The following is a 26,617-nucleotide window of genomic DNA, read 5'->3' as shown; positions in this document are numbered from 1 at the left end:
CAGAATGGAAGTGGATCTCAGCTGCCTATCATCTTGCAGTTTGAAGGAGCTGAGAAAGCTGTGCAAGGAGAATGGCTACCTATGAAGAGAGTTTTAGATAGCTTGGACCTAAAGTTTGCCCTACATGCATTTGAGCTAAAACACAGGGATGCAGCAACAACAGAGGACTCTAGGAAGGACTTTGAGGAGGACCCCTTGATGTACCTGATTATTATTCACCACCTCCCAATTACATATATTATCATAACCAATCCCATTGCATTACCAATAATCAGTCGGTTGGCAGTGTAGAAGGTCCAATCATTTATTAGACAAAAACAAACTCTGCCAGAGGAGCTCCTTGCGACCTAACCCCACGGGTCCGCCAAGAAGACTGCTGGCACATTATCAGAACATCATATATATACAGTTACATTTGCAGAATCACTGCCCAAGATGGAAAAATACAAGCTGGTACAGTTTGGAGCAGAAAGGAAAGACCATATATGGCAAACAAAGAACTCTTGGTTTCGCTCATCCCAGATTAGCAAGGTCGGCTGGGTGACTCCCTCCTGCCTGCTCCTGGACGGCCTGCCCCACACCCCTCCCGGAATGTGCTTATCAAGCCCTCCTCTGCTACCTACAACCTTGACAGGCCTAACGAGCTGAAACAGCAATTCTGCAACAGTTGGCATATTTCTCAGGGGAATGCTTTCTGAACAAAGTGAAGAGAACGGGGCTGTTAATACAGGACTTCGAGCGAGGCCACAAAATGGCGTCGGTCGAGACAATAAAACGTAATAAGCAAAGGCCAGTGCAGATTAAGGTTCTATAACGTGACAGATGTAATTATGCTGATATGTATGTGGATATGCAAATAGGTTTAGATACATCATGCTAATTCTAACATGTCGATTGTAGGAACTTGGTTGGCGTACCTTGAGGCTAGTTCCTCAAACCCTCCTTTTAGCGTGGTGTAGCTAAATAATTTGGACAAAGAAAATAATCTAATCATCAAAGATATCCTCGTTGATGGTCATCAGCTCATTAATCTCCTGTTGCAACATTTGAGTTTTAGAAGGGGCCTTGGTTGGTACACACATGGTAGCGACCCTGGATGCACAGTAGGAACAACAGGCTGGGCCGCACTGTAACAGGACACAGCAGGTAAAAATGATACCGGCTGCTCCGCACAGAATTAACAAAATCTTCCATCCCCAGTTAGCCAGGAGCCCCCAGAACCACCCAGACAGCGACCAAGAACCATTATCGACGTGCATGTCAGAGGCAATGCGATGCAACTTTTGAATGGCCAAATGAACAGAAGGGGCGGAGTCTGGAATATACACGCAGCAAGAGCTGCCAATCACGCGGCATGCTCCACCGCGATCAGCTAAGATGACGTCTAAAACCATACGGTTTTGGAGCGCAACGAGCCTTGTCGCCTGAAGCTCAGCCGTAAGGTTGGTCATGATGTCAGTAGTTATATTAATGACATTTTCCACTATTCTGGACAATCTTCAAATTTCTCTGCTATTAAAAATTTGGCCCCAGAATGGCACCAACCCTTTGCTGAAATCTGTAAATTGCTGCAAAGAGGTGCCAGTTTGGTCGACCTCAGTCGTAATAAGCTGCCTGTGCTGCCTTTGGGGTACCACTGAAGGCGTTGGGGCCACGGAGCGCAACCGGTGTGTACGATGGTAATCTGAAGGTGCTATGTACACAGGCGGATAGAGGAAGGACATGTAACACCGTCCTGCCCAATTTCGGGGTAACCAAGTGTATGCATATTTACCACAAACAAAATAAACATTGGGCGGGGTGACCAATGGAGGGCAAATGCGTTTTCGCAAACGATAGGTGTAGTTGCAAATGCTCTCCCCAACCTGCACTCTGCCTATCCCTTGTACACAGAACAATGAGGAAACATTCAGGATATGAATAGGTACAGTACGATCTCTAGTAACATTTCGCTCAAGAAACAACTGAAAGTACTGAGATGCATTAAAATTTCTAAAGTCATAAAGTTCTTCTTCCATCCAAACCTCATCTCGAACTACAAGATACTTCTGCATACAAGCCTGTGGGTCTATATATCCCCGCCCCCCACGACCACTTTCATTAAAACCATAATGTGCATCAATATATTCATACATCAAGTTATGCTCATTGTAATCCAAAGTTTTTCGCTGTTCACCCCAATGGCGGTATATAGCCGAAAACAGCCTAAACCATGCTTCACAGCTCCCTAAATAGGTCAGGGGTAAGGAGAGGAATAAATCATGATTATGAACCACCGAGGGCAAAAGCCCACATACACAGCAATCAGTAGTGTTAGCAACACTGAGTTTGATGAAGCATTTCAACAAAAGCATTCTTGGCATAGGTCTGGCGATGGCGCTCTTTGTGGGGTGCTAAAGTGTACAGAAGATGCTCAGAGGGGGCAACAGTGGTTGGTATGAATTTCTGCAAAGGGTACTCATGTTCCAGATAGACAAATAAACCCATGAACACAGCTATTATGACAGCAATTACCACTACAAAAGCAACTTTGACCCTTGTGGTCCATGTCGAAAACATTGGTTCATAAAAAGGTATATAACGCGGGGCAATTGGAATTTCTTCTTCTAGTACAGGTCGGCCAAAAGGGTGCATTCCTAGGTAAAATAATCTTAAAAAAAGGAAAAAATTAAGTCCTGGCCTAGCAGTCCGTCCTACCAGAGGGTTCTTCTTCCTGTGTCCGTTAGAGCCTCACAGGCAGGCTCTCATCATTTCCCAGAAGAACCAAAGGAAGGTGGTCTCAATTTATTTCGTGCTACAACCTGGCCTCTACATTGGCATTAGTCTTTCTTTCTGAACAGAGCACAGTGATCAAAGTTCCAGCTCTCAGCGTGTTCAGTCCAGTGTCTCGCTCAGCACCTCAGACCAGCAAGCTAGCAAACCCTGTCTTTAAGCAATCAAGTCTTTCCCTATCTCCTGACCGTGGGGTTTGAGGTACCGTTTTTATTTTTGCTTTCTCTGCCGCAGGTTGTATCGCACACTACCCGGTACTTCCTGATCAGAGAACAGCACACCAGATATTTTCTGAGAATTTTCATGTGCAGGGGTGCGAAGAGCAGGATTCAAAGCTTCAACAGATTCAGTAGAGACCAAGTCATCTGGCCTCGCCACACTCTCCTGTAGCCCTGTCTCAATCTCACAGGCGTCGGAAAAGGGTACGAATGCAGTAGCTTTCTCACTCTCCTGCGTCAGAATACCCCCCGCACGTTGCTGATCATAAGGAAGTGGAATCGGCAGCCTTTTTAGATGCGAAACATGAAGCCAATGCTTTTTTCCGTCCACTTTAACCGCCGTTCGGGTAGCCAGAAGGATCTGACGGGGCTCGGACCACCTAGGAGCCAGGCTGGAGTCTCGATCAAAATTCTTCACCAGTACCCACTGGCCGGGTTGTAGTCGATGTCCAGGGCCCTCTGGCAGCGGCTGCAATACGGAGGCCACCTGCTGATGAACAGAACGAAGGTCTTTAGTTAAAGCGTAAAGGTAATCAATCAACATAGGATATTCAATATCAGAGAAAGATCGTGGCCTGGGCACCCCCCACACGTTTGCCGGTCTCCCAAAAACAATTTCATAAGGGGATAGACCAGATCGGGAATGAGGGGTAACTCGCAAGGACATGAGTGCTAAGGGCAAGGCGTCAGGCCACTTCAATCCTGTACTTTCCTGTATTTTGGCCATTTTCAGTTTGAGCGTGCCATTGTATTTTTCCACGAGCCCAGCTCATTGAGGGTGCCGGGCAGCGTGGAATTTTTGTTTAATCTGTAGGCCTTCACAGATGTGCTTAACCAGGGCCTCATGGAAGTGTCCCCCGTTATCTGACCAGATCAAACGGGGCAAACCGAAGCCGGGCAGGAACTCTTTGAGGAGGGCTTTAGCTTTGGCCATTGCTGTGTTTTCTTTGGTGGGGTAGGCCTCAACCCATTTGCTAAAAGCACAGACAACCACTAAAACGTACTTCAAGTTGCTAACGCGCTCCATATGAATATAATCCATCTGGAGTACCTCGAAAGGCAATGTCGGTGGTGCAAAATTCCCGCTCAAGACATTCTCTCCCTTCCCTGGATTGTGTCGCAGACACACCATACAGTATTGGACCAACCGGACAGCTGTCTTTTGAATGTTAGGGTTGTTCCACACTGGGTCCAAAAGCCCACAGATACCTTTTGCTCCTATGTGTGCAGGGCCATGTGCCATAGTTACCACGGCCTGTACGAGTGCGTTAGGCAATAACCATGTTTGTTTTTCTGTCAGGTCGACCCAGCAATTATTCTCATCCAATCTTCCTACCTCCTTTTCCCATATCTCCAATTCAGCTGGTGTAGCTTCCTGCTGTAACACCCTTACACTTTCCATGGTGTTATCGAATAACTCAGAGTCCTCCACCCACCTCGCAGAAGTATTCACAAACATTTTTGACATTAGGGACTGTGCTGTCTGCTTGGCCACCTGATCCGGAAAATCTTTCCCCTCCCCCACCTCATCTACTATTGCTTTGTGCGCACTGCATTTAACGATGGCTACTTTCTTAGGCAAGGTGAGGGCATCCAACAATCGTAGCCCCAAGGGACCATTCTGAATCTTCTGGCCATGGGAAGTAAGAAAACCCCGCTCCCTCCACAGCCGCCCAAAGCTATGGGCTACGCCAAAGGCATATTGGCTGTCAGTGTAAATGTTGACGTCAAGTCCCTCGCTCAACTCACAGGCTCGCAGGAGGGCCAAGAGTTCAGCTGCCTGGGCTGACCGATGCGGAATTCGGAATGTCTCGACTACTGTTTTTAGAGTCGTAATTGCATATGCAGCTGTTGTTGTTCCATCTGCCAATTTGAAACAGGACCCATCTACATACAATTCTCCCTGGGGTTCAGCCAGGGGGGTGTCGGTTAAATCGATCCTGCCTTTAGTTTCCTCTTCAGTGCGAAAAATACAATCATGTATGTCATCATTCTGCACACCCGTAGGAAGTGGCAACAAGGTGGCCGGATTCAATGTTGCACACCGGGTGATCGTGATGTGTGGTGCGAATAGTGTCAACTCATATCCAGTGAGGCGTGCACTTGTGAGATGCTGTGTTTTTGTTTTGTTTAGCAGTGTATCCACAGCATGCGGCACCATCACTGTTAGGTTGGAATTTAAGACGAGTCCTTCTGAATGCCGGATGGCCACTGCAACAGCCGCGGTGGCCCTCAGACAGCTTGGAAGTGCTCTTGCGACATTATCCAATGTAGCTGACAAATAGGCGCAAGGTCTTTGCTTACCACCAAAGTCCTGCGTTAACACTGACAGTGAACAACCGTCGACCTCATGCACGTATAGTACAAAAGGTTTACGGTAGTCCGGAGTGCCCAAGACAGGGGCAGAACAAAGAGCCGTTTTCAAAGATTCAAAAGAGAGCTGACATTCATCCGTCCAGGGAAGGGGTTCATGCACGTCCTTAGTAGTCAGATGCAACAGAGGCATAGCAAGAAGGGAAAAATTAGGTATCCATTGGCGACAGTAAGAGGTTATGCCAAGAAAAGCGCGGACTTCACGTTGCGTGCAAGGGACAGACATTGCAGCAATGGTAGTAATACGTTCAGGTGTTAGTCGTCTACCCTCCTTCGATAGTAGATGACCGAGGTAAGTCACCTCCTGTCGACAGTATTGGAATTTCGACAGGGAGACCTTATTTCCCTTTGCAGCCAGATGGTGTAACAACTTATCGGTCGCATCCTTGCAACCCTCCTTCGTATCTGACGCGATCAGGAGATCGTCCACGTATTGCAGTAGGACGTTACCCAGTGGTAAGTCCAAGTCATCCAGCAAAGCCTTGAGAGCCTGGCTATATATACTCGGGCTTTCAGTATAGCCTTGTGGTGCGCGGCAGAAGCGGATGCTGCGGCCAGATAACGAGAATCCGAAGATCTGCCTGCTATCGGGATGAATGGGGATACTGAAGAAAGCATTCTTCAGATCAATGACCGAGAAATATTGTGCAGTTGGCGGGATCATCGTAAGGATGGTGGTAATGTCAGTCACCACCGGATACTGTGGCACCACAATCTTATTGACAGCTCTAAGGTCAATCACAAAACGATAAGCAGCATCTTGTCCTGGTATGCTAGAATCAGAATTCCGTTTCAAAATCGGGAGAATGGGGTTATTGCACACATTTGTGGCTGTTTCTTCCACCACACCCGTGTCAATCAAATCCTGGATAATAGATAGCAACGCCCGCTCACCGGCCGGTGCAATCTTGTACTGCGGAATGCGTGGCAGTTTTGCCCCTTGTTTCAGCGTGATGTGAACCGGGGGAATGTCCAACACACCAACATCAGCATCCCCTGTTGCCCAAAGTGTGGCTGGTATGCCATCAAACTCCGGAGGCAGGGTCTCATTTTTAGCAAAGCATTGTTTTAAATATTCAGGACAAGGTCTGATCGTCAAAAACACTCCATCAGCAGAACAATGTATGGTCGCATTTAGTTTTTTCAACATATCCAAACCCAGCAAGTTTTCTCCACAATGTGAAGTAAGCAAGAGTGGAGTGTCGACAGTAGCAGGGCCAATCGAGAAGGGAAGAGGTTTGGAAATGGGACTGACCACTGGGACCCCCGAGAATCCCACTGAAATATTATTTTGCCCAGACAGAGTCGCCCCTGGAACCAACGATCGTGCAACGGAACTATTCATTGCCCCCGTGTCAATTAGGAAATTTTCAGAAGTCCCCAACACCTCCCCTTTTACATAGGGTCCCTTTTGATTGACTGGGATCGACACTTGGCCCCTACTCTGTCCCTGGCTGTCCTATGCTTGTGCATATGAATCCTGATCCTCATATTCATAATCGTTCTGATAGTACTGCCTGTTTTGACCTTTATCGAAATGGTTACGCTCAGACTTGCCTGATCCCTCTTCTCTACGCATATCGTTCCGGTCGGGGCCTCCTCGTCCACGTCCTCGCCCTCGGACTGCGCCGTTCTGAGCAAGTAACAGTGGGCACTGTGCTTTCCAATGCCCCTCCTCTTTACAATAGGAGCACTGGTTCAAACCCACAGTTGGAGCCCCGCCCGCGCCTCGGCCCACACCCGTCTCTCGGGAAGTGGGTCCCCTAGTTCCTCTCCCCCCTCCTTGTCCTCGCACGACCTGCTGTAGTAGCACTCGTGTTTTCAAATCCTTGGCCTTTTTCTCCACTTTTTCTTTACATTCATTCACCCTATGTTCGTAGTATTGGGCCATGCTCAAAATCACAGAAGGGGTAGAGGTAGTCCAGGTACTTTCCGCGGCCTGTAAGCGTGCGGAAACTTCTGAGCCAAGTTCGTAACAAATCTGTTCATGAATAGCCTAATTCCACCCTCGGTCGCTAGATCTTGCCCACTAAAATCGATAAAGACTCCTTCAAACCTCGTAAAAAAATCGGACACACTCTCGTCCTTCTTTTGTTTGCAAGCAGTCAATTTGTCCCAATCGACTTTTCTTGGTGGTATCAGAGTGTGCATAAAGGCAATAATTCTCGCCGGTAAGGATGTTATTTCAACCCTAGGCTTGTCTCCTGGTTTGCGATCCCTGTCCCAGGCTCGTAGCTCATCCCACGTACCCCCTAATTCGGCGTGATCAGTGTCATGCACCTGTCGCCATATATCCACCGGCACAAGTAAACCAAAAAACAGTTCCACATCTGCTAATGTCATAACAGCCGAGGCAGCAGCCTCGGTCAATTCTTTGTAATAAGCTGTAGGGTTTTTGTGAGGGTCGGGCAGTTGGGATTTCAATGAAAGGACCTCACTCCTCTTCCATGGAGTGTACACCCATTGCTCCTAAAACCTAGCGTCTACCCGTTGCCGAGTAATGACCTGATTATCATCGCACAGTTCAGGGACCTCGGGATGATAAATGGGATGGACCTCTCGCATGGGGTGCTGCGAGGTCCATTGAGGCAAGGGGTGTTCCGAAGTCCATTGGGGACATTTCAAAAATAACCTTCCCCTATACTGGACCATAGTGACTACGTTTTTATACACTTCCTGCGGACTCAAATTGAACCTATAGGTCCAATCACGTATCTCATACAATATTTGAGGAGCACAGCCATTGCTAAAGCTGACTTCCCAAGCCCAAATGAGGGAATTCGACATTTGAAACACCACGTGTTGTTGCATTACGGGCTCTAAATCTTTCACAGTGCTCCATATGTCTTCAACTGTATATGCGTTATTCCTGATCCATTGGATAGCTTGATCAGCTAACGCTTCCTTCTCTCCATAAGCCACGGATGACCTGGTAAATAATCGTTTACCTTCCAACCCCCCTTCTGCCCCTTTTGGAGTCTGATCTGTTGCACCGGGTGTGGTGCTGGCTGATTGGGAGACACCTATGGGGCTCGGTACACTCAGTTGTACCCGGGGGAATGGATAGGTCGATTTAGAATCAGGGATAAGAGTTGCCATGTCCCCGGTTGAGGAAAACGGGAGGTTCGTATCACGGTTAGGGGTGGAGGAATTCTGGTCCACGGGTGCCGATGCTGGTGGTGCTGCGGCTGCCTGGACAGGGACCGCAGGGTATATACGTTGCGGGGCATATGGCGGGGAGGTCTTTGATCTAGTAGATCCTCGATCTCATCCTCAGCTTCATTTCTAGTTACATAGCTTTTGTCAACTTGCAACCTAAATCGTCTATCCTCTATCTCTATGTTCTTTTCTGTTTTACTCTTATCATGTGCAATAGCTTTCTGCGTAATAGTCTGCCCTTGCTGAACCCCAAGTAATTTTTCCGATCTAATACGTCTCCTTTTTGCTTCTTTCTGCCACTTATTCAGAGTGTCAAACATAGCCTGCCGGCTGCGTTTAACGAAAAGACGTTCTTGTAAATACTGAATCTTTTTCTCATCGAAAGATCCAGTCTTTGGCCACTGTAATTCTATGTTATCCTTGGTGTATTTATGCCACAAGGAATTAAAGAGAAGGGGACCAATACCGTGCTTGCAATACATATCATGGCTGGGTGTACCTTCCGGAGGAGAAGGTTGGCTTTCATCCAACCTCATGCTCTCCGGGCGGAAACAGCCAAAGCACAGTTTGCTTAGACACGGCATTGTCCTTTTCTATGCTAAGTCAGCTGAAAAGGAATCAACGTGTTATTGTGCAAGAAAAATCAAATCACATTGCATTCAACACAATTTCATCAAGCACATGGCCATCTCATCATTCATTCAACATACATATTCCAACCTACATAAAACAAAACGCGTTATATACAGACAAGAGACACATGGTATACCAATATCCTGTAACCAGAAAGGGCGGAGCCCGTCGACTCCTGCCCGTGGAGAACTCTTTGATGCAATATTCAGAAAACCACAAAATCTATATTCAATAACAGTCTTGTCCTTAGACTGCCTGGAGATAGTTTCCACAGGTTTCTAAACCACAGACCAGCCTACAGGCCATCCGGCAGTATTCATGGTTCACCTCCCGGACTATGCTGGCTAAGCCCGCTTTTGCAAGCGCTGCTCCAGGTTTGTCCGAGCGCTACCCAATCTCAACTGTCGGCGTTCCCGAGGACAATCCGGCCCAAGTGCAAACCGCAGTCTCCCACAAGTAAGGCATGTAACCACTATCTCCAGTTTTTCCCAACAACAAAACCAGGGGCATCCACACGGGCAATCTCAATATTGTCCCGTTAGACCCCCTTTTTAGAGTATCTCCGTGACTATCAGTCACCCAAAAATGCCAAATACCAAGTTCAGAATCCAACACAAAACAGGACAAAACACTCACCTGGTGCACGCAGGTCTGATTGCACGTTCTCCACTGCCAACTCTCAATAAAGCCAATGCGCCTGGTTCTCGGGTCACACCCGAAGGACTCCGGCGTGAGGTCACTAGCAGCTGAGATCCTCTCCACCGGAGGGGCAAAGCAAAACCCCAATTTCTCGTTGGTTTATTCTGCGATTCCCCCCCGATCGACAGTACCCCTTTTAATGTCCCTCTCTGAGATACAGAGAGACGACCCCAACGCGGAGTCGCCAACTGATGTACCTGATTATTATTCACCACCTCCCAATTACATATATTACCATAACCAATCCCATTGCATTACCAATAATCAGTCGGTTGGCAGTGTAGAAGGTCCAATCATTTATTAGACAAAAACAAACTCTGCCAAGGAGCTCCTTGCGACCTAACCCCACGGGTCCGCCAAGAAGACTGCTGGCACATTATCAGAACATCATATATATACAGTTACATTTGCAGAATCACTGCCCAAGATGGAAAAATACAAGCTGGTACAGTTTGGAGCAGAAAGGAAAGACCATATATGGCAAACAAAGAACTCTTGGTTTCACTCATCCTAGATTAGCAAGGTCGGCTGGGTGACTCCCTCCTGCCTGCTCCTGGACGGCCTGCCCCACACCCCTCCCGGAATGTGCTTATCAAGCCCTCCTCTGCTACCTACAACCTTGACAGGCCTAACGAGCTGAAACAGCAATTCTGCAACAGTTGGCATATTTCTCAGGGGAATGCTTTCTGAACATAGTGAAGAGAACGGGTCTGTTAATACAGGACTTCGAGCGAGGCCACAAAATGGCGTCGGTCGAGACAATAAAACGTAATAAGCAAAGGCCAGTGCAGATTAAGGTTCTATAACGTGACAGATGTAATTATGCTGATATGTATGTGGATATGCAAATAGGTTTAGATACATCATGCTAATTCTAACATGTCGATTGTAGGAACTTGGTTGTCGTACCTTGAGGCTAGTTCCTCACCCTTTGGAATTCAAAAGAATACAAAGAAGAGATGAAAAATGAATTGGCAAAGGCTCCATTAGAGAGAGGGGATTCCACAGAGAGGGAGTACCCTTCTGGATCTTTTGGAGGGAGCAATGTCTCCCCCAAACCCTATCCCATTAGGAGCTCATGGCCAGACAGACTGAGAGGCACTGGAGTCTGAAACTTGTACAGGTGGCTGCAGAGAGAAATGCTGAGGCTTAGAGAGCCTTGGAGGATAAAGTCTTGTCTGCTCATGAACTAAGTCTCAGTTGCAGGCTACCACCCCTGAACTTGTGGGAGGGAGAGTGGAGAAAGGATGCATGGCACCTGGGGCGGCTGCCCCCCCCCACTCTAAGAAACCACAGAGGGCACAGATCTCTGAATGGCCTGCCTCCCGGCACTGACATCTGTCAGTGGCCTCTGTTGGTTGCTGTCCTTGTGGACCGATTTTCCTTGGGTTGGGGTACATCACTTTGCTGGCCTTGGCGGTACTATCTGCCTACTGGGATACATCTGTGAGCAAGGTAATTATTTGTTTTTTAAAATAATTTTTATTGACACTTACATGAGAAACCACTTTTCTAAACAGACACATTATATCAAGTACAGCGTCCTTAGTTTCAGTTGATCAGGATACACAATAATACAACATAAGGCATTATCATTACTCTGTTGAACTTTTGATTATTGTTCCCAGATCCCTGGTTTCGTTCTCAGTCTTGCAATCATTGGTAACATTCTGTGAGTAAGGTAAAGATATGTCCTACACAAATAGGGTCCATAGGTAAGCACAAGGATTCCACATGAGTTAGCTCAGTGGCCACTGAGAGCATAGACAGAGGCATCCATTAGGGTTCAAAAAGGTTTAGAACTGGCAAGGAATTCTTCAGTGGTGGGACATTGTCCAGGTTCTATCACCCTAAATAGGGAAGTCCATCAAGGTATTGATTTGGCTACCTTGGTTTAAGTCTGGGGGAGAGTTGGGTTAGAAAATGCCCCTCTTTGAAGGCTCAACCAATGTGTTTTTTACCTTCCCCCTGTTTTTCTGACCTTTTTGTTGGCTCTGGGCACTTGCCTGCTGCTGACCAGTGCTAAAGTGCATATGCTTTCTCTAAACATGGTATAATTGGCTTGCATCTGTTTGGCATATTTGATTTACTTGCGAGTGATGTGCAAAGTGGTATACCATACACCCAGGGCCTGTAAAATAAATGCTACTTGTGGACCTGTCACACTGATTGTGCCACCTACAGAAGTAGCCTTTTAAACCTGCCTCAGGGCTGCCACTGCAGGAATTGTGTGTGAAGTTTACTGCCACTTCAACTTGGCATTTAAAACGTCTTGCCAAGCTTGAAACGCCCCTTCTATTACACATATCTCAACCCAAAGGTAGGCCCTATGTAGCCCTATTGGCAGGTTGCTGTGTAAATGAAAGGTAGGATATGTACTGGTATGTTTGCATGTCATGGTAGTAAAAGCAGCCTATTTCGGTTTCAACTACTGTGAGGCCTTCTCCTCCCGTAGGTTATTATTGATAATTCCTCAAAACACTTTTAAGTTGTAATTTCTGATCAGAGTATTTTTTTAATATTTTTGGTATAGTATTGAAAAAACCGTCTTACCGGTAAAGTTTGATTTAGCTGTACTATTTTAAAAATGCCGCTTTTAGAAAGTGTACATTTGTCTGTGCTTATAACTCTGTGTGCTTTGTAGCCTGTCTCCAATACACGTCTGAGCTAAGGGACAGCCTCAATGTTTGCATTCCTTTTAGACATCCACAACCACAGGATGGCTAGGTGTGGCCGAGTACCCAGCTACACACATATGCATTCTGATGGCCCTTCCTTGGCAGGAAGGGAGAATGGGTCTTACACTCAAATTTCAATAGGTAATGTCCTGTCCCCATAGAAAAGACGGATTACCCCCCCCCCCACCTCCCCCTCCCCCTGATAGCTTGCCAGACAAGATTGAGTTGAGAGCTGATCCAGCAGATTCAATCTTGTGGGCCGTATAATTATTTTTAACTTCAAATTTATTTCTCGTCTGAATCATTTAATTTACGCTTTACTTTATTGCCAATTAGGTCGTAAGATAGACCTTTAACTGTCCCACTGAGGGAAAAGAGAGTTAGCATTTCTGATAACAATCAATTAATTAACAGTGCAGCCACTTGGCTACACAATGATGACCAGGAATCGGTAGCCAATTCACTGAGTTTTATTACAAGTTAGAAATCAGATTCAAATGAATCACTCAATATTAAACTGCATAAATAGAGTATCTCAATGGGGAGGCCTAGCCTCCCAAAGAGATTTAACTCCTTCCCTGCTAGGCCTTTTCCAGCCCTGTGCTAAGCCTTTTTTTGGCTATTTGGGGTAGTTCGCGTTTAGGTCCTTGTAACTTTTTGGCCACATAAGCTAATTATGCCAAATTTGCATCTTTTTTTCCCAACTTTATGGGGATTCTAAAGGTACGCAGGGTTTGTGGATTCCCCTGGAAGGGACCCAGAAATTAGATAAAATACAGCTAAATTTTGCTTTTTGGGGGAAAATGGGAAAAAGGGCTACAGATGAAAGCTTAAGGCACTAATTTAATACTAGATACTGAAGTAACTCGGTCGTCCTTTTCTCAGAGACCTCTACTCATAATACTCCATAAGACGTCTGGAGTGGGTAGAGATAATATCCGCCATAGCTGAGTAGGGCGAGAATCCTATGTATTAGCTGTTTGATTTGTTCAACGTTGAAGGATACAGTATTCCAAAAATATTGTGCACCTTATCTTTGTTCCCTTGAAACTTGCTCTGCATTTTTCATTAAACAATGTCAGAAAACGGCACAAACACCGGCCACGGTGGAGCTGCGGCTGACCCAGTCGTAGCAGCTTTTAATTTTACAGGTTTCGATGGAACCGATGAGGATGCTATAATCATCCCTCCAAATTTAAGGAGAGCCATCACTCTAAAACATATAAAACATGGCCTAACACCGAGAGGTAGAGCAGTTTTTGTGACAGAGGCACATGAATCTTATCAGACAGAGGTATTCTACTTATGGATAGTATTCCCAGAATCATATCCAGTAACACAGATGTTTCACTTCCACAAAGCAGATGATCCACCTGAGGAATATATTGCTTTTGAGGATGTTGAAATTTTTCTCACATACCAGGAGCAATGCTCTCTGGTTTAAAGGTGCCATAAAACATTTTAATCACATTGCAAGGCTCGGTCCACTAGGTAGACCAGGAGCAACATGGCCGAATTTAGCTGGTTACACACCTCATCCAGAGATTGAAGCAATGTCAGAGGAGGAACTACTTAATCAAATACAATAATTAATAGAGCTACACAGTTAAAACACAACTGTCTGAAGGTCATTAAAAAGACTAATAAAAACAGTCCTACATCTTCTAAAAAGTGGGAAAATAGCAAACAACATTCAAAAGAGAAAGTTCTCAATCCTGAGGAAGGTCTTCTCAAAAGGAGCCCTCTGAAAGGAGGTATAACCTCAGGAATAGGGATAATTTGAGAAAACCTGATAGGTATCAAGATACTGATGCATGTTCCTCTAGTACCTTTCAGATATCGTCACAGACATCCGAAAGAAGAGGACGGTCTGATCAAAAGGAAGAACGCATGAAGTCCAAAGACGATCAACCTGTTCAGAAAAACAAACCAAAACCTCAATTTACCAAGAAGGAAGCAGGTCTGAAAATCAGACATGCCGAGCATTCTGAGAACACAACTCAAGAACAGAGAATGGGCTCAGACAATGCTGGGCAGTGCAGCAGAAGTAACAATAGCTCGCCAGAACCTGAAGGAACTTCTAGAGACAGTGTAATTGAATGAAGACATTCAAGTAGAGACTGTAGACACCAGAGTTAGTTCTCCACATAGGTTATATGAAAGAACACTCCGGATGGACGAAGACATACCAAGAAAAGTGAAAGCACTCTTTTGGGAGCACCTATCAAAGGGTTATGATATACTTCTAGCAGAACAAGACTGGCCACCAGAATTTGCCAGGGAGTGCACACATGGCAAAGACATCATTATGCCAGCCTTCTCCAACCATGTTACAGTACATTTAAAATATACTTATGCCAAGAAATGGGCAGTTGCCCAAGCCCCCGCATTATATAAAAATCATGTAGGATGGGATAAGGACTCACCTCACAACAAGATCCAATTTAAAAAATCAACCAACTGCACAAAGGCAGTACACAATTAAGCAAAAAACTAAAAAACAGGTCAGGGAAATTTTATATCAACTTGAATACCAAGGGGGAGCCTTACTTGCTGACTTGCTGTGTTGCTGAGGGCCGGGCACTGCTCCGCTCCATCTCCTTGGCCGGGCTTGGCTCCGCCGAGCCCCTGCACCCCTGTGTTGGCACCTGTGGGCCGGGCTTTGCTCCGCTCGTTCTCTGGCCGGGCTTGGCTCCGCCGGGCCCCCTTTGACTACACTTCCCAGCAGCCCCATCGCGGCAAGGACGCCGCTGACGTAATTCGGAAGCGCCAGTAGGCGCATAAAGGCTCCCTTGGTGCCGAGGCCGTGGGGAGCCTTACTTGCCGACTTGCTGTGTTGCTGAGGGCCGGGCACTGCTCCGCTCCATCTCCTTGGCTGAGCTTGGCTCCGCCGAGCCCCTGCACCCTTGTGTTGGCACCTGTGGGCCGGGCTTTGCTCCGCTCGTACTCTGGCCAGGCTTGGCTCCGCCGGGCCCCCTTTGACTACACTTCCCAGCAGCCCCATCGCGGCAAGGACGCCACTGACGTAATTCGGAAGCGCCAGGAGACGCATAAAGGCTCCCTTGGTGCCGAGGCCGGGGGGAGCCTTACTTGCTGACTTGCTGGGTTGCTGAGGGCCGGGCACTGTTCCGCTCCATCTCCTTGGCCGGGCATGGCTCCGCCGAGCCCCTGCACCCCTGTGTTGGCACCTGTGAGCCGGGCTTTGCTCAGCTCATTCTCTGGCCCGGCTTGGCTCCGCTGGGCCCCCTTTGACAACACTTCCCAGCAGCCCCATCGCGGCAAGGACGCCGCTGACGTAATTCGGAAGCGCAAGGAGGCGCATAAAGGCTCCCTTGGAACCTCGTGGCGCGCCGGGAGAAGCCCGGGACAAGGGCGGGACCATCTGCGACCCTCAGTGGCCAGAACAGGCTGGGCTGGGCCACCCCCCTTGTGACTGTCTCAGAGGTACTATATTATTAACTCCCTCTTAGTAGTACGCTATCCAGACGTCTACCCAACTCTGAACTGATTGCAAATAAAAAGACATTAGAAACAGTGGACTATAGATCATTGTGCAATCACGGGATGGTCTAATTCCCATATATTTTGTTGTTAAGTAGGGATGATTCACTCACCAGCTAACCAGACAAGGAGGGAGTGTAGTGGTGGGTTGCTGTAGAGTAAGTTCTTACATCTTCCTCCCTTCCTGTTTTAGTCATGTCCAACAGAACGAAAACGCGCTCTGCCACGAGCAAAGTACATTCGTCTCGCACCTTGAATCCTTTAGGGTCTGAACTAAATGTTGTGTTACAACCTACTGCGATTGACCTGATGTTGCAAAAAGTCAATAGGGAGATTGAGCACACAGAGAGAAGTCTGTCTATCCCAAATACACTTACACAACCCATTGATCTAAACACATCAGCAATTTCCCAAAATGACTCTAGAAAATTCCACTGAAGGAATTCCTTGTGCGCAGATGGTAAAAGAAGTAGCCACAGACGCAAACAGGAAATCAAAACAAGGGGGCTGCAGGAAGGGCAAACCTCGGAAAAATAAACAAAGTAGGGTTACACAGGGTTCGAAAGATAGGGAGGCAGCAGTCACCGAAGTGCCAGTGACACGCCATCAAACTCCACCTGGATGGATGAACGAAGTAATAGGAGACCTCCAAAAACGCATGGAAACTTTCATTATGAACCCGCTGAAACCAATAATTAGTAGGCTAGATAAAGTGATAAACGAATTGACAAAGCAGGAAAGGTCTAAGGGCCCTACAGATTTCAATTTAACAGCAAACCGTTCCCTAGCAGGCCACACGACAGCCGATCATATAGTTGGCAATAATAACTGTGTGAGTAACGACCAATGCACTATTGTACAAGTCCACAAAACACCTAAATGTACACCCCAGGTAGAGAGGGGAAACATTCAGAAGGGGGGGGCAAAGGACATGGACAAGGCCCAACAGCGAACAAATGCCCTGCTAGCTCAAATAGGAAATCCAACAACTCATGTCCACACTGACACAAATCCGACAAGCTATGAGCCGAATGACAGATTTGCTCACCATGCACCACCACATATTAATCTGCCCCCTGAAGCATGCCCTTATGTTGTTGTTTTTACTGGGGTTCCCGAACTCAGGGAAGGGGAGAAAGAGCCACACACGGAATTGAAAAACAAAATAATAAAGTGGTTAAACATACATAGGCCCCTGCGGGGATGAGAATGTGGGGAGATTCTTCATGTGAGAAGGATAAACTGGATAGGCAGCAGGAGGAAAGATACCACTGGGGATTGCATCGTGGTAAATTTTAGGAACACTGATCTAGTGAAATACATATTAGGTAGCTACAATAAAAACCACACTAGCACCATATGTTCCTAACCATTAGGATATTTCTACCCGAGGAGACGCGCTGTAAACATCTTGAACTATGCTTATGCTAGAACAGGAAATACTCCAACAAGACACTGGGCTAGAATGGTCGAGCAGAGAGGACAGGGTTACACTCAGTGGGCAAACAGATTCAGCCCGCTACAGTCCCTCGACGAAAACGATTGATTACCCCTAATTGGGAAATGTCATGAAAAGATGGCTGAAAGGGTGGACAACAAATTAAGTGCACAGAGGGTCTCAGAAAGCTATCAGGCAAAGAGGGTGGATGTACATCGAGCATCTGTAGGCGAAGGTGATCAGGGTGTTACATTGGTTAGGAAGGATGATCCTAGGATACACAACCAGGGAGGAGAGGTTGGAAAAGCACAGAGAGAAGGTTTGATGCTACTGTCCGGGAATATTGCAGGCCTGGCAGAGAAATTTGAAAATGGTGATTGGAAGAAAAACCTCTGCGGCTATCATATATTAGCTTTTCAGGAGACATGGGCGGTAGAATCCTCCCCTTATCAAATAGAGGGCTACAAGTGTTTTTTCATACCAGCTATAGAAGGCTGATCAGGCAGAGCTAAGGGAGGGCTAGCTTTGTATGTCGCTTTAGCTGTAGATGGCTCATGGTCACAACCTTCCTGGACGTCGCACACCCTCCAGGCAGTTGTATTTCAAGGTCAAGGGCTGAGGTTACTGATATTTAATATCAATAATGCAGGGCCAGTGGATGGGAATTACTCAGTAATCCAGGAACTAGATAACAGACTCAATCACGAGATCAAACAGAGGAAAGGGGGAGGAGAACCAGTAGTCCTAATTATGGGTGATCTAAATTGCCATCTTTGCCCAAAATTGTTCCCTGTAAGTACTGACTGGTCATCATGCCCGGCTGAGAGTGGGCCACATTTTGAGCATAACAAGGAGGGAATAACCTTTATGAAGTTACTAGACACTTATGCTCTAACACATACAATAGAATTGGTGGCCCCGGGTAGGGACGGTACCCTTACACCAACATTCAAAGGTAGGGGATGCCACTCCATCATAGACTATATTATGATATCTACCTTTGCAAAGGACCGGGTTAAGGAGGTGAGAATAGATTGGAGTCCCTTCAGAGACCATAACCCATTGATGATGGAATTAACATATAGTGGTCGCTCTATTAGAAGTAAACCGGCAGCCATCGAGTTGCAACCAGTGGAGGCGACTTAGATGGGCAAAAATTAATGCCCAGGAGTTCTATGGAACTCTAGTAGAAAAAGGCAAAATACAGATCCATGATTGTCTTGATCCCTTAGTAGAGGGAGGTGTGCTGGTCTCAGTGTTCGAGTCATTAACTAACTTGGTTGGTGAACTACTGAAAGTAAAAGGGAACAAGAAGAACGGAACACAACCACGTTGGTTTGATTCCGAATGCTCTCGAGCACTGAGAGATTCAAAATGATGCCTTGAAGCCCAACCTAGGGACAAGCAGAAAGTAGCTCTCTGCAGAAATATATATAAAACAAAGGTAAAACAGAGGAAGACCACGCTTCAAGCGGAAGTCTGGGTTGACCTGAGGGAGGCTGGGGAGAATAGAGATTTTAATGAATTCTGGAAAATTATCAATAGACCCTGCTTTCAAGATAGTAATGCCCCGGTGATTAGCAATAATATACTCCCCGAACAGTGGGTGGCTCATTTCAAGGGCCTTTACAATCATAGCTGTGATACTGTGTCTGTAGGGGATTGGGACGGGATTTGGCTCGGTGAACCAGAATTTTCACTTCAAGAAATCACCCAAGCGATCCAAGGCCTGACCCGTAATAAAGCACCGGGGCCTGATAGCATGCCACCAGACCTCTATCTAAGTAGCATCGACCTTTGGGCCCCTATTATGACTAGGGTGCTAAACGCAGCTATAAAATCTGGTCTCCCGTGACCTTGGTCTACTGCATTGATTGTCCCTATCTTCAAAAAAGGGAGCAGGGACAATCCTCAATGCTACAGACCAATCTCGTTGATAGACGTGTCAGCCAAATTGCTGGGCAGGGGGGTTTTAAATCGCCTTATGGCCTGGACAGAAGAGCACCACATTATAGCAGATACCCAATATGGCTTTAGATCGGGTAAATCAACAAGTGATCAATGCCTTAACCTTTACTTATTAGCTGCAAAATACACAAAGGCTAGTAAAGGTACACTCTACATGGGTTTTATGGATCTGGCTGCGGCCTTTGATAATGTAAATAGGAGTAAACTTTGGGCCATGATGAGCACCCTGGGAATTGACCCCGGACTTATCAACATTCTCAAGGAATTACATTGGAACACCACTGCCAAGGTCCGCTTTAGCACGGGGAGGGGGGGGGGGGAGTACTGATCCCTTCCCCTGCACCAGCGGAGTGAGGCAGGTATGTATCCTTGCCCCCTTTTTATTTTCTCTTTATATAAATGATTTGGAGAGAACACCGGTTGCCTTTAAATGTGGATTGCCCCAAAGCAGAAAAGCGTCATATTCCGGTACTGCTGTACGCGGATGACGCGGTCCTGCTTGCCCGAACAGCTCTGAGTCTACAACATCTCGTTGATGGGTTTGTGGAATTCATGGACAAATTAGATCTGTCCGTGAATCTGAACAAATCCTATGTGATGGTGGTGGACAAGAAACCCTGCAGGAAATTTGTATTTAAAATAGGGTCTCACACACTAGAAACTGTAAGTTCCTTTTCCTACTTGGGCCTTCTGTTTGACGGGGAGATAAAGTTCGACTTTTTAATTGAGGAAAGGTGTAGAAAGCTGGTTTCCGCAAACGGTGAGATACTCAACTTTGCCCGAAGGCTGGGTCGCTGGTCACCAGAGCAAGTAATTAATCAATACGTAGCTGTAAGCACTGCAAAGGCTTTATATGGTGCAGAGGTCTGGGGCTTTAGGGATGCAAGACTTTTACAATTGGAGGAAGACAAATTCCTACGTAGGATCCTGAAGATACCACAGAGCACCCCAGCAGGAATTGTACACACTGAGCTTGGGATTCCATTTATCATAGACCAGGTGAAGGTGAGGCCTATTATGACATGGCTCAGAATTTGGGTGAACCCGAAGCTGAATTAAGTAGGGTATTAGTTGGTGATTACTTACAAAAAGACAATTGCCTCCAAATTCCTTGGCTGAAGTATATCAAGGATACACTAGGAATCATCAATCAGTCGTTACTCTTTAGTGATCCGACTTCCAATACCACCTCATGCAGACACCAAATAAAAAAACAGCTACTAGAAAAATTTGAATTACGAAGATTAAGCTCCGACTCAGCAAAAAGATCGGTTGTGGCACACCGTCTAGTGAGTATTGGAGAAGGTATGGAGCCCTATTTATTTTTAATCTACAACCAGCAGGATAGATTTTTAATGTGTCGTTTTAGGCTCAATTTGTTACATAATATTTTAGCCTATCCATCAGGTTTTACTTTAACAATTGAGCAGAAGAGAGCCTGCGACTGCGACAATAGGTCTCCGCAAGACACCCTTCATTTTGTACTTTTGTGTTCTTTTTATCGAACTCCCCGTCGTAGATTCCTTGTTGATATTTTAAAAGAGGCAAAACTCCGTCAAGCCAAGACTTCCCTACTCTTTTTACAAAAGGCTTGTGATATGCGTACCTTGTGCTCTATTATGAATTTTCTGAAAATAGTAGTAAGACTAAGAAACACAAGAGACTGAGCAATGATGTATAAAATGTCATATGTTTTAAATGTTTTAACCCTCTTTTTTAATGATGTACGGTTCAGAAATGCAATTAATGTATTTTGTATAATGTATTTTTATGAGGGTTTTTAATCATCGAAATAAAGATGAACTGAACTGAATACCAAGGGGTGATTGAAACATGCACCTCATCAATGAACAATCCTTTGTTTCCTTTTTCCAAACCAGACAATACATATCGTCTAGTTTTGGATTACAGACACCTAAACTCATGTTTTAAAACATGTGCAGCGCAATACGCACATAGTACAGCATTACTGAATAACATTGTGTGTAAAAAATATGAAACCACATTAGACATTTCTAACGGTGCCTTTTGTCAAAACATAGCACCTGAAAATAGGTATTTGACAGCTTTCTCAATAATGGGGACCCAGCATCACTTTTGTCAACTCCCACAAGGGTTCAAGAAAAGCCCAGGGTTATTTTCAGCAAGAGTAACAGAGTTACTACAATTTTTTGATGACAAGGCATTTTCATATGTCGATGCTATCTATCCTACAGACGATGACCTGGATAGGCACTTGAACAGAGTGAATACCATTATACTGGGCTTCGCCTCTGAGTGCTACAAATTCAATTTCAAGAAATCAAGAATTGCCTACCTCAATGTCCTTTTCTTAGGATATGAGTTATCAAGTGAAGGAAAAAGCCTGGCAGCCAACTTTTTCGAAAAATGTGCGCTGCTCCAACCTCCCAAAACTATGAAAAACGTAGTAGATTCTAGGTTTCCTGAATTTTGGAAAAACTCTAAATTACGCAGAAAGGGTTAAACCTCTCTACGAATTAATCAAACCGGATTTTAAAATCATAAATTGGACATAGGGACACACAGATATCCTGCGTTCACTTCAAGCTGACATGTTAGCAACAAATCACTTACAAACAAGTGTAAACGTATGCAACTTAGTGATCCGAATCCTTCCGGGTCAATGCGGATTCACCTACTTAACATTTAACATAGGTGAAAAAATACCAATTGCATACAAATCACATTTGTACACACAAGCAAAAATGAAATTGATATCAGCAGAAAAAATTCTGACAGCAGTTCAAACCGCTATACAAAAAGAAAGAGCGCTAGCACAGGGGAAACACATTATGTAGTGAAAAAACGTTTTCCCTTGGTGAACCAAGTCTCAAGATCAAGACTCCAAAAATGGGTTTCTCAGCCAACCCAAATATAGGCGCTCTAGATTCTTATACTAACTAATACACTCTAACAACAGCAGTATAGGTCATTGTTTATTATTCTAAAAAACATATTTGTACAAATACAATTGAATGTTTAAAAGGACTCATACAGAGCCACAAGTTTAAAAAACAACAAATTGTTTACAACAAATTCATAAAATACAGTCTCTAATACATGTAGATTCCACCTGACAATTATATAAAACAATATAATCTGACACTTGACATTAATAAACCTTAAAAAAGAGAGACATACAGAAAGACATAAAATTTGTCAATAAGTATTGCACGTTTCTGGGGTTTCACATAAACACAGTCCTGAGAGTAAATGATTATTGATCTGCAGGTTAGGTTTTTTTACTCCCTTAATCATGCCATGGGGCGTCGACGCGTTTCGATGGTTTCAGTAGTCTATTACCATCTTTATCAAGACTATATGTTATTCAGTCTCTCCTACTGATTGGCACAGGTTGGTTGCCCGTAGTTAAGACCTCCTGCGGATAAACATATTACCGTCAGTGTCTTATTAAAGAGTTTCATTATACATTTTGCAGTGTTACTTTCAAGTGATATTGACAGTCCAATTAATATTGGCAGTACACGTTTCCTAAACTGTCTCTTGTCTATCCATACATTCCAATATTTCTCATATTTTTAACAGTTGATACATGGCAAAATAACATCTCATTGCTAATTGGTTTCAAAAATTCATATATAGCATGTACAGCTTGATTATAACATCCTTTTCATTCATCTAGATACAATGTATCCACCCCTTTCCTTTGTTTCCATAATCAAGTTTGATTTTACCTTATCCCCTTCTTGACGCTCTGCCTCTCTACCTGTTTGCTCTATCTTTGGTCCTAGCTTGCCTCCTTGCCTTTTACCATTCACTTGCACATTTTCTCATTTACCTTTCACATACTACAGAATTTCATAATCTTTTTGTTCAGGCGATCGAATTTTCATCCTGGTCTATGTGCACTGTGGAAGATAATTGTGCTTTTATTAACCTTATTGGTTAGAAGACACGATTGTGAGTTAATTTTATATATAATTAATTTAGTCATTTACCATCATATCTTCATTTTTTGTCCTGATTTATTCATACTAGAAGGCTGTTCCTCTTGCACTTTCTATTAAAATCAATTGGTTTCCTGTATATAGACAAGAGGGGGGGGGTTAGATTTACTCTCAATTCAACATTTTTTTGGAGCTACACTTAACAAGTAGGGTGGCACATTGTGCTCTTTGTTACCTTAGGCTAGGATATTTTTACCGTAATCGGTTCCTTGCTCTGTAGCCAAGCCGTGTTGTTTTCAAGTTCGCTGCTTCTATTTAAATCGGTTTCTGCAAGTAAAGATATATATGAGGATCCTATTTGTTCAGTAAACCATATCGCTAGGTTCCCTGTGAGCTGTTAGTTAAACGTGTCTAACCCCTGTTATAGCGATATCGTAACCTCTGTTTTCTTATGGGGCGGGTACTTCTGTTTGTTGCTCACTGCGCAGTCCCATCAAGACAATTCAGGTGAAACGTAGGATTAATACTAGTTATTAAAATATGGTCAGTATCACCTGGTTAACGTAGGTCTATTGTGGACGGTGGTGGGTTCTTACCGATAAAAAGCCAGAAACAGGTTTCCCGTACCCCTTGTCGTCCTCGGGTTTTAAGTGAAGTGCCAGCCGGTCGTCATCTGGTCAAAAAACGAAGAGACAATCCGGCGTTTGCCCGCCCTATTTAAATTTTAACCTCGGCTTTTCTATTCGCTATCTCGATCCTGTTTCAGCTGAAACCTATTTTTTCTTTTTTTTCCCTCACTTGTGATTCTCTGCGCATGTCCCCGATTGCGTTTCACGCGGGTTCCAAGCCTCGCTTCGAAACACGGTCATTTTTATTTTTCAAGCCTCGGTTTGGAGCATTTGGGTTGCGTTACCATGGCTCCCGTTGACATTTTGTTCGTGTTATTGTTAAAGTATACGGAGATGTTAATCCAGGAACTGTTCTGTGAGTTATGGCTTTATCTTTTATGTGCGTTTTAGTATGTAACTTTTTACTGCATTTTCAAAGGCATACACAATATCTGCATTTTATAATCGGTGTTATTGGTGGAGTTATGGATACTATCCATCGCAAACATCTTTCTTTTTCTATGTTATGAATTTTTAGGAAAACAATTTGATTAGGACTGGTAAGATACAATATTTTTCATTGGTTTGCTACAATTTTTATCCAGTCTTCCCTTGAGTTCAAACCCTTACTTATTGTGTCTAAATGAATCATGAACCACTGTTCTCGTGATTTTCGTATTGCTTCCAGGTTGCCCCCTCTCCTGCTCATGCTGACTTTCTCTAGATTGAACCAGGTAAAGTCATAGCATCCATGTTTATTGTTTCTGTAGTGATCTGTTAAGGGGGCATGCTCTTTTGAATTTTTGATTGCTGATCTATGTTCCAGCAGTCTAATGCGCAGTTCCCACCCTGTCTCGCCCACGTAGCCTTGGCCACATGGGCAAATCAAGAGGTATACTACACTCTTACTCCTACAGTTATTTAAACTTTGAGGAGTTAGTGTTTTGCCATTAAAAAGCAGTGTTTTGCTCTCAATGCAACTTGGGCAGATCGAACATGATCCGCACTTGTAATTCCCAAGAGCTTCCCATTTCCAGTCAAGGTGCTTTGGGATGAGCCTGATGTGTTTGTGTAAGTATGTACCAGTGCATTCCTGATTGTTTTATTCCTCCTGAAGGAGAAAAAGGGTTTGGGCAGTGACACTGTCAATTCGCTATTAAGGATTTTCCAATTTCGGTTCACTATATTTTTTAGTTTGTTACTCAAACCCGAATATTGGCTCACAAACACTATCCTATTTTCTGTTTTTTTTTTCTGTCTATTTGGATCTAGAAGTGCATCTCTATTGTAAAATCTTGCTCTTTTGAGGGATTGCTTTATTAGTTTTTTTGGGTAGCCTCGTTCCCGCAGTTTTCCGTCTGTGATCTCAGCATGATAATAAAAGTCCTCCAGACTCGTACAATTCCGCATCAGTCGCAGAAACTCCCCAAAGGGAATATTATCTTTCTGGGATCTAGGATGGTTGCTTTGGTATTTAAGAAGGCTATTTTTGTCGGGTGGCTTTGTGTATAGCTCCACCTCCAATTTGCCTTTCGAGTCTTTTATTTTGATGTCTAAAAAATCTACACTGCTATTGCTGTAGTGGGCTGTGAATCTTAGGTTTTTGTCGCCCAAGTTTAGCCATTCCAAAAAAGAGACTAGCTCCTCACTGGCACCGCTCCAGACGAAAATGATATCGTCTATGAAACGATTATGGAAACAAAGGAAACGGGTGGATACATTGTATCTAGATGAATCAAAAGGATGTTATAATCAAGCTGTACATGCTATATATGAATTTTTGAAACCAATTAGCAATGAGATGTTATTTTGCCATGTATCAACTGTTAAAAATATGAGAAATATTAGAATGTATGTATAGACAAGAGACAGTTTAGGAAACGTGTACTGCCAATATTAATTGGACTGTCAATATCACTTGAAAGTAGCACTGCAAAATGTATAATGAAACTCTTTAATAAGACACTGACGGTAATATGTTTTTTTATAAAAATATTGCAGAATTTCATCGCCTTTGTCCCGTGAATCCTGCCCTTTTCCAAAGATCTGAATAGAACCCTTAACTACAGATAAACATTGATATTACAAGTTGGTTTTAGCTGTAGGTAAGCAAAATAAGCTATCAATGAACTTAATATCAGATACGAGATATAAAGCCTTCACGTGAACAACAAATAAATAGAATTAGAAAGGTCCTTCGAATAAAAAAGGTTCAACTACATATAAATGAGTGATATTATGCAATGAAATAATAATGCATTTATGTAATAAATATTTGGCCCAAAGTATCAAATCATCTTTTCACAACCTTTATCATATTATACTTTTCTTACACTTTATCTATCCCTTTATACTTAAACCCTGCCTTTATTGTTTTCAGAAAATAGCTGAAGTATAAAACATGATGTCTATCCAATGTATTTTCAAGTCCATCTTTAGTTAGTATTATGTAATTAGCATTGTATCTTCAAGTTATGTACTTTTTAACCTACAAAAAAAGTTTCTACAAATTCATTTTCTGCTTTGGGTAGTAGATAATAATTAGTAATATTGTATGTTCTGCATTCATCAAGTTCCTCATCACTGGATAGTGCTGTTCATTATTGATATATATGAATCCTTTGAGCTGCAGTAGAGGCCA

Source organism: Lissotriton vulgaris, chromosome 4_1, assembly GCF_964263255.1.
Source record: "Lissotriton vulgaris chromosome 4_1, aLisVul1.2, whole genome shotgun sequence".
Taxonomy (NCBI): domain Eukaryota; kingdom Metazoa; phylum Chordata; class Amphibia; order Caudata; family Salamandridae; genus Lissotriton; species Lissotriton vulgaris.
The sequence above is the reverse complement of the archived record's forward strand: the minus strand, read 5'-3'. Positions refer to the sequence as shown.